This window comes from Poecilia latipinna, unplaced genomic scaffold (assembly GCF_001443285.1).
Source record: "Poecilia latipinna isolate Pla-1442-1.1 unplaced genomic scaffold, P_latipinna-1.0 Scaffold1703, whole genome shotgun sequence".
In the NCBI taxonomy this organism is placed as follows: domain Eukaryota; kingdom Metazoa; phylum Chordata; class Actinopteri; order Cyprinodontiformes; family Poeciliidae; genus Poecilia; species Poecilia latipinna.
Window position 1 is genome coordinate 7,984 of NW_015114319.1, and position 8,052 is coordinate 16,035.

An 8,052-nucleotide genomic window follows, 5' to 3' on the forward strand; every position below is an offset into this window, starting at 1 on the left:
AGATGCTGGTCTGCCAGCTCGTAATCAACCACCTGCAGCGTTCAGGCATCCTGATTCCTTCACGATTCTGACAGAAAACCACCCCCAAAAAACCAAACAAAAACAAAAATAACAAACAAATAAAATCCTCTCAGATGTTTGGAGGGTCACTTCTCATCTCAGCCGCAGAAAGCAGAGAAATAAACAGCAGAAAATCCTCCAGCTAACCAGCGCAGGGTCTGTGCGCCTTTACGCACTGCTCTGAGCAGGAGACACGCCGCTCTGAACGCTACACTTCCTGTAGAGGTTTTCAGATTAAAGGCTTTTCTGATCAAGAAAGGAAATCATTTTTTGTAATCTAAATTACCAAATCAGAAGAAAAACTTTGCAATGTTTGCAAACTATGCATAAAATACGTAAAAACGTGTGTTAGCCTTTAGAGGTCTGATCAAACTCAACTAAAGGACACTCTTAAAGGGACAGTCTTGTATTTGCACTAGAGAAATTAGAGATACATTTACTTTCTTTGAAGGCAAACGTTTACAAAAACAAGATACAATTCCTAAAAACAATAAGAAATGACAAGAACAGTTTGAAAAATGAAAAAGATAATGAAATTACATCAAGGGATTTCGATTTTCTGATGCAGTAATTAACAATATTTAAGTAATTAGTGGCAAATCTGAAGATGTATTTTATGCTTTCTGCTTTCTTGTGTAATATTGAAAAATCCATTTAACATGCCACAATGTCTGATTCAAACAATCCTATAAAAGCATTTAACACAACAGAAATGTCCAGAATTGTAGCGAGGAGGTGAACAGAGCTGCGCCCCACGCTGACAAACTGCATCTTAACGCCTAGAATATATTTAGTAGAGGTGTGCCGATCGATCGGCCACCAATCATAATCGGCCGATTTCAGTGAAAGTGTATGATCGGTGATCGCCGATCACTTGTATCTCACTTCGCAGCCTGCATGTGCAGCTCATCTACTCTTTCCTTCACACTGCGCAGGCGCACGGCAACAAATCCTAAGCAATGTGGTGTGGAATTTGAACGGTCTGAGAGTGAACGAGGAAGTTTGCGTGTTACAAAATTACCTCAGGGGTGAAGCACGTCAAAATGCATCAACACAACGAACCTATGTGACATTTAAAAAAACAAGCACTTGACGGAGTTTGGCTACATCGAGGCTCAATGCAGGAAAAAGGACATCCGCAGCGGCCAGTTTAGCAGCGCACAGGTACAAACACTCACCCGGATTAGCATCACGGTCGGAAAGCTAAACAAATAACCTGAAAGATAATTTAAGTCTTCGAGCTGCGATGTAAGACGCTGGTTCTGCTCTCCTGTTGAACCGCTGCTACGCTACAGGTAGTAATATTTGACAGACGGAGCTTCGCTTCTGCTCCACGTGGTAGTGACTCTCACACCGAACCTGTTTAAAGCTGCACGTAACTTAAAGATTTTAGATATGTATTAAAACTTTGGTTGTCCTACGGATAATCTCTGAAAAAGTAATCCAACTCCTCTGCCTCCTCTTGTGCTCTGCAGAATTACTCTGCTCGGTCAGAAACAACCAATCAGAACCAGCATTACTCAGCTAGCCAAGCTATCAGGAAGGATTGTTTATTTTGATGCAGGCTGCGTTTGACTTTGAATGAATGTTTCCTTTTTTGCTTGACATTATTTGATATAGGCCAGATTATTTGACTCATGTATAATTTATGGTACTGAGAGCCTTACTGTTAAATATTATTTTACTGATTGCAGGTTTTTAGTTGTCATTTTGACTCAGTAGCTGCTGTATTGTGCCTGCAAGTATTTTGCTTTTTTTTTCTAAATTAGGTGAATTTATTGCCATATAATTTTAAACATTTTGTCAGATCACATAGTAGCATTTATACCTAAAGCAAAAAATTAACAGTCAATCCAGGTGATCGGCAGAAATCGGTTATCGGCAGCAGAAAACCTGATCGGAGCGTCCCCATTATTTATGTTGGATTACCTACTGGCTGAAAGAAATGTTGTTTTTCCAAAATCAGCTCAAGTCTGTTTTTCTTTTATTCTGCTTCTAAATTACAAATAACGTTATTAGTGCACATGACACATGTAGTAAAAAGGTTTTTTGACTTCCATGTGTTTTCTATCATTGGATAGCTTAGAATCCATATCTGTAAATTATTCAAAATGCCCGAAGAAGACTCACATTAGGAGGAACAAAGACAATGACTTGAGAGACTAATATTTTCATTTCAGGTTATGTGTTCTGGTCATTTCCATAGCAATGATCAGAAGCAAGACCTTGACCTGGAAGGTGAGCTTGTTGATGAGGTCACAGATGACCTCATGAGGATATCTCTGTAGAAATGGATGAGAATGGTATGCTTTTTCCCAATAGGATTTGGGTTGGGGTACATAGTTACCAAAGAGATGCAAAAAGTATGGGATTATTTATGTTCTGAAAAGGATGTGGACCAAAGTAATCCTGGTGAAATGCTGGTTAACGATAGTTCCACGGTTTCCGAAGGACAAAGCGAAGGGCCCCCCAGATGGCACACGTGCGCCGCTGGCTGAAGTTCCTGGACCCTGATGCGGTGCAAGTCACAGCAGCCTTCACTTCAAAGCTCCAAAAGATAACAGAGTATGTGGAGAAGCTGAAGGTCGCCAAGCTGAAGACGGCCACCATATGCCAGTCAGTGGCATTTATAGCACGTTTCGTCAACTTTGCCAAAGAGCGTTGGGAAGGCAAGGAGGCCACGGCGTGCGACGCCTTTGCCCAGGCGCTTGTGTCTGCCACCAGGACCCTCAAGCGCGAGAGGCAGCACAGCAAAAGGCAAGCGGGGTTGCAGACGAACTGCTGGTGTTGACGTGAAATTCTCATTGATTTGAAAGTAGTAAGGACTAAATTAATTTCATGTCAGTATGATGTTGTTTCAGGGCCAAGCTGGTCATCGACACAGCGACTAGCGTCTTCAACTGCCAGAGAGTCCTGTTCAGGGCACAGGAGGACGTGAAAAACATAAAGGCCAGCACGTGGGGTTGGTTGGACCCCATTTCTACATACAAAGGTTAAAATAAAACAACTCACTGCTCACCCAGCAGAAACAAGTCTGCAGTCATTTAATGCTTCTTTCTTTTGATCCTAAACGCTTGACCCAACCTGAAGCTAAATGATTGTATTGTCCATTTGAAAATGTTCTTCTGGCTCGTCGTATAACATGAGGTCTCCAGCTCCATGTAGTTAGTTATGTTGTTCGGCTGGATGCAGGGTAAATCCTCAAGATTATAAGAGAAGTCTTTTTTACCGAGATAATACGGATCATATTCTAAATATACACGTATTATTTTCAAGATGCCTTGTCTGTTCCAGCCTTTTTAGGGTATTGGCGTACTCGTGATCAACTTTGCTCCGTTTTGAACCTGAGAAATCTCCTTCCTGGTTAGGGCAGGGTCTGTTGCTCATGGTGGTTACCATAGCAACCAGTAACTGACAGTTTGTCCCTTCATTTATGTTTTTCTGGAAGATTGTTTTTTTATTCTTAAATGCTAATATGCTTTATTATGTTTTTCAGGTTTGTGCATTCTGGTGAATTAAGGTAGTCCAGCCGAGCGTAAAACGTCTGAACAGAAGCTTTATTTTCAAAGCAGAACCTATCCAGATGACAAACAGTAAATCAAAACTAAGCTGAGAGTGCATCTAAGTGAACGCAGAGGATTCTACAAACAGAAAGGAACACAGGTGAACTTAAATATACTGGTGACAACACAGTCAGAAACTCAAAACAGCTGCGGTAATTATGCACAGGTGGCGGGGATGAAGGAACAACTAAGGAAAACAGAACAGATCATGACAATTCTGGCTGTAAATACAACTTTAATACATTCAATAGTTGCTGTTTCAAGCCCTCTTGTGACAAGTTAGTCAGATATTATTACTTTCTTTGTAAAAGTTGTTTTCGTACAGCCATAGAAGACAACTACACAAAACCTTGACTTCTACAGATTAAATAAATACGGAAGAAACAATGACTTGTCTATCACGGCTCAAGTTTTTTGTAGTCCCGTAACCGGACCTGTTACAAATGGAACCAGTATTTCTTTCCTATTTCTAAAACAAGTTCCTATATCTTGCTGAAAAGTTACTTTTAAGTTAGTTGTGTCTTACTTTTAGTACATTAAGAAATTTGCACAAGAAATTAGACCAAAAATACTTGGTGAAATTTTGTGATTTACAGAGAATATTTCATGAATGAAATGTATTATTTTTTTATTTAGTTCAAACAGGTTTTTAAAAACAAGAAAACAAGCCATTAGTAGGACAGAGAAAATATTAACTAGGTTTAAGATGACGTAGCACTGATGTCACACAATACAGATGGATGGCAGAAAGTAAATGCAGCCCATTTATTTCTCTTGATCCAGCATCAAAATACCTAAAGTCTGTGTCCTGTACAGTTGTTCCACCAGTTCTAATAGAGAGAAATATAAACGTTATTTTCGGATTTCGAAGGTAGTTGGTCACAAGGCAGCTAATTTTAAAAAACTTACCAAAAAAAGAGGAGAAAAGTGGATCAACAATCTACAGCTAAAAACAGGAGGTGCAGAAACTAACAATGCCGGAGTTAGCAATGCCCACTTTCTAACAGGTAACGATCGCATCGTTTAAATTGTATTTTCAGATATTTTACTGAACAGTTACTTAGAAAGACAAGCTTTTATATGTAAGATATATTATTTTATGCCCTAGCGTGGTTGTCCTCAGAGTGCTAACGTTGTTAGCAGCTAGCTCAGTGCCAAGACCCGGACAGAAAATATGTTTATTCAGTAGGACTTTCGTGCTGAAATAAAAATAAAAAATTAAAAAAAAAGGGAGGGACCATTGCTATATAACAGAGGGGAACTGCATAACTGGAAGACAGAAGGACTGGACACTGACCCATTACAGAGGGCGAAGAACGCGGGACGTTGTTAAAGTTGGCACAAGATGGCCGACTTCTGTAGAGTGAGCTACTTTAAAATGTAATGAGTCTATTTAAAAAAAATTAGTGTGAGGTTGTGATGCTGTGGAGCTCTAGCCTAATGTTGTACAAAGTTTAGGTGTGGCAAGACACGAATATACTTTGTGTCTGAAGTATATTCAGTGGCCATGACACGAACATGAGATTTCTGTAGATCGCTGTGAATGGTTGACCTACATTGGACCTGAATCCAGAGTCCTACAGCAACTCAGCATTAACGTACAACTCCGGCATAAATTTGGGTTTACAGAAGCTAAATAAATTATTTACCAGCAGATCCAAGCTCATAGAAGTAATATGGGATAGTTCGTTGTCAGCGCTAGCATCGGTATCATAGATTAATTACTTAAAATAGCACAATTCACTACTCATCTTGCAAAAACAAGTCAACAGCCATCTAATGCTGCTTTTGATCCTAACTGCTTGACCCAGCCTGAAACTAAATGATTGTATTCTCCAGCCTTTTGAAAACTTCTCATTCCTCTGGTAACTACGTATCCCAAAGCAAATCCTTTAGGGAAAAATATACCAGGGCGATCTTTTCAATTTCTTCAGAGAGCACTTTGACAGTCTTTGAAACTCTGAACGAATGATTGAAGGGAGTCTGTGAGTCTGTGATAACATCTATTTAGAACTTTCAATACCTGGCATTATTTTACAATATACTTGATACTAAACCACTATTAAAATTTTTTGAAATCGAGAAAAAACAAAAAGCGAAATGAGATTTTAAAGTTTTGATGAAAATAAAACACTGCATTTCAACATGAAGAACAGATTCTGCATCACAAATTAACATTTTCAACACTACAGAACATATTTACAATTTTTTTTCATTCTCACTTATTTGTGCAAATAAAAAACAGGCTAATAATTCAAACTATGTACAGATGTTTTTCCAGCCAGGCCCCTGGCTCCGTGCCTGGTTCCAAACACCCATCCCATTCAGAAATAAAATTCAAAACGTTATTCGATTGATCAAAAACTGAATTGGCTAAGCCAAACTCAAAATCGTCCAGGAATCTGTGTGGTGTCTTTTTATACTTCTTTTTATTCCTGGGGACTTTTTCTTCCCCTGGAAAAATATTGTCCCGCCGTTATCTTATTGCTGTTGTTACTCAGTGTCTCAATATTTTCAGTTCCAAAATAAAACTATAAATACATCCGATGTGTACCATATTATAAATGTGAAGTTTGTCTTATCTTAACACACACTGGATTATATTTCATTGTTGTACAATTCAATTATGTCTCTAAGATAGTATTTTACCAGTATAAAGGTTTTGCTCTTGTTGCTGATTGTGCAATAAGGGAAACAGTAGTGTCGAATCAACTGTCTTTGTCTTTTATCAGTCCAAATTCTGGCAAATTACCATTTACTATTGATTGCAAAGTACATCACTCAAAGACTTCTGAGTGATGTATTCATTGCCATTTATCACAACTGGTAGGAATGGTTTCTCTCCTGCATGGACACAGATGTTTCAGGATCCCGGAGGCAGAAAAACTCCTGTCACACTGATGACACCAATGAGGTTTCCTCAGGTTGAGGCTGCTTCCCTCTTCTCCTCCCTCTGCAGCCGGCACAGCTCCTCCTGGATCTTCTCATAATCCTGCTGCATAAGACACCAGCAGCTGTCATGGAAAAACACACACAAAAAAATCAGATATTAACTTTTTCACTAAAAATCAGAACAAAGTAATTGTGTTTTTGAAGTGTAGAGGTCAACATTTCCTGTTATTCTGCTGCGATTTAACAACATTGGATTTACATGATTTACGAGTTAAAGAAAACAAACGAGCAATAAAGGAGAATTGTGTTTTTAAAATAAAAGAAAATCTCGATTTTTAAAAATGCTGTACAGTTGGACTGAACACCAAAATATTTATTTTGTAAGAAAACTGTAAAAAGTACACTTCCAAAATGACCCCAAGTTTATTTTTGTAATATAAATCATACAAAAATGTGAAATCAACCTCTTCTTGATCCAACATTTGCTCTTTAAGCCTCTCAGCAGTATTGGTTGATTTAATCATCCTGGAGAAAGGAAACAGTAAATTAATTTACGTCTACGATGAATTTCTTCTTTGTCAGCCTCACCTTGTCATCAAGCTGCTTGTACCGGTCCCTGATGTCCTCAAACGTTTTCCTCTCTTGTTGGAGACGTCGCCCCCTCCTGGGGGGAGTGTTGTCAGGGTGCTGCCAGGAATCTTTGGCCCCATGACAAAAAATGAAATTGCCCCCCCAAATCTCCCTGCGCAACTACTGTTAGTTTCTTGAGTCTATCTGACCCATATAAAGCATCACAATTTTAAAGGCTTGCAATTGCCTTGCTTTCTTTGGTCCAATACTGATACTAGCACAATATTTAGTGCTAATGAATTTTACATGCAACAGTCTGCATACAATACAACAAATATGTTGCTTACATTTTTTATTATTAGTTTTGTCTCATTGAAATGTCTCTTCCCACTAGCAACAGTCACATACAAAATATACATTAAACCATCCAGACTTTTCAAAAAATGCTATGTAGTTGCATTTTATTCAAGCTGCAGTATATAACTTTAACTTCAACTTCATTCACTCACTGCTAAATGTGCTCATGGTGGAGAAACAACTTGTTGTATTGCCGTCGTTGGTAGCTATGCTAAATAAACTGAGCATTCACAGTTTGAATCTGCACAGCTCTGTGCTATGCTAGCTGCAAAACATCTAAATCTCCAGAATATCATCCATTGTTATACTCATCAAATCACTTTGAAACAGCTTATGGAAAGGGAATTATCATTGTAACCAAAAATTCACAATGATCCAAATAAATAAACTGTCTCGATTCCCAACACATTCTTCTATTTCTCAGTTTGGTCAGGGCCACCAGCTGCAAGTCAAAGTATAACAAAACATTGCCTGCAATCTGAAATTGAAAAGTAACTATCTGGGTTTACTTAGGGAGAGAAAAAGGAAGATAAAACCCTCACATCTGACGTAAAGCTATTGGTATGAAAACCTAACACCTCTGCTTTTTAGCAGAGACAATAAAAATTGG

The 8,052-nt window shown here is 38.6% G+C and overlaps 1 long non-coding RNA gene across 1 annotated transcript; it reads left to right on the forward strand.

The window, feature by feature from the left end:
• Window positions 1-865: 865 nt before the first annotated feature.
• Window positions 866-7,794, forward strand: LOC106964697 (uncharacterized). The gene is made up of 3 exons (XR_001428480.1): window positions 866-1,026; window positions 3,277-3,278; window positions 7,784-7,794. It is a non-coding gene; the product is annotated as an uncharacterized LOC106964697 (long non-coding RNA).
• The last annotated feature ends 258 nt before the right edge of the window (window positions 7,795-8,052 follow it).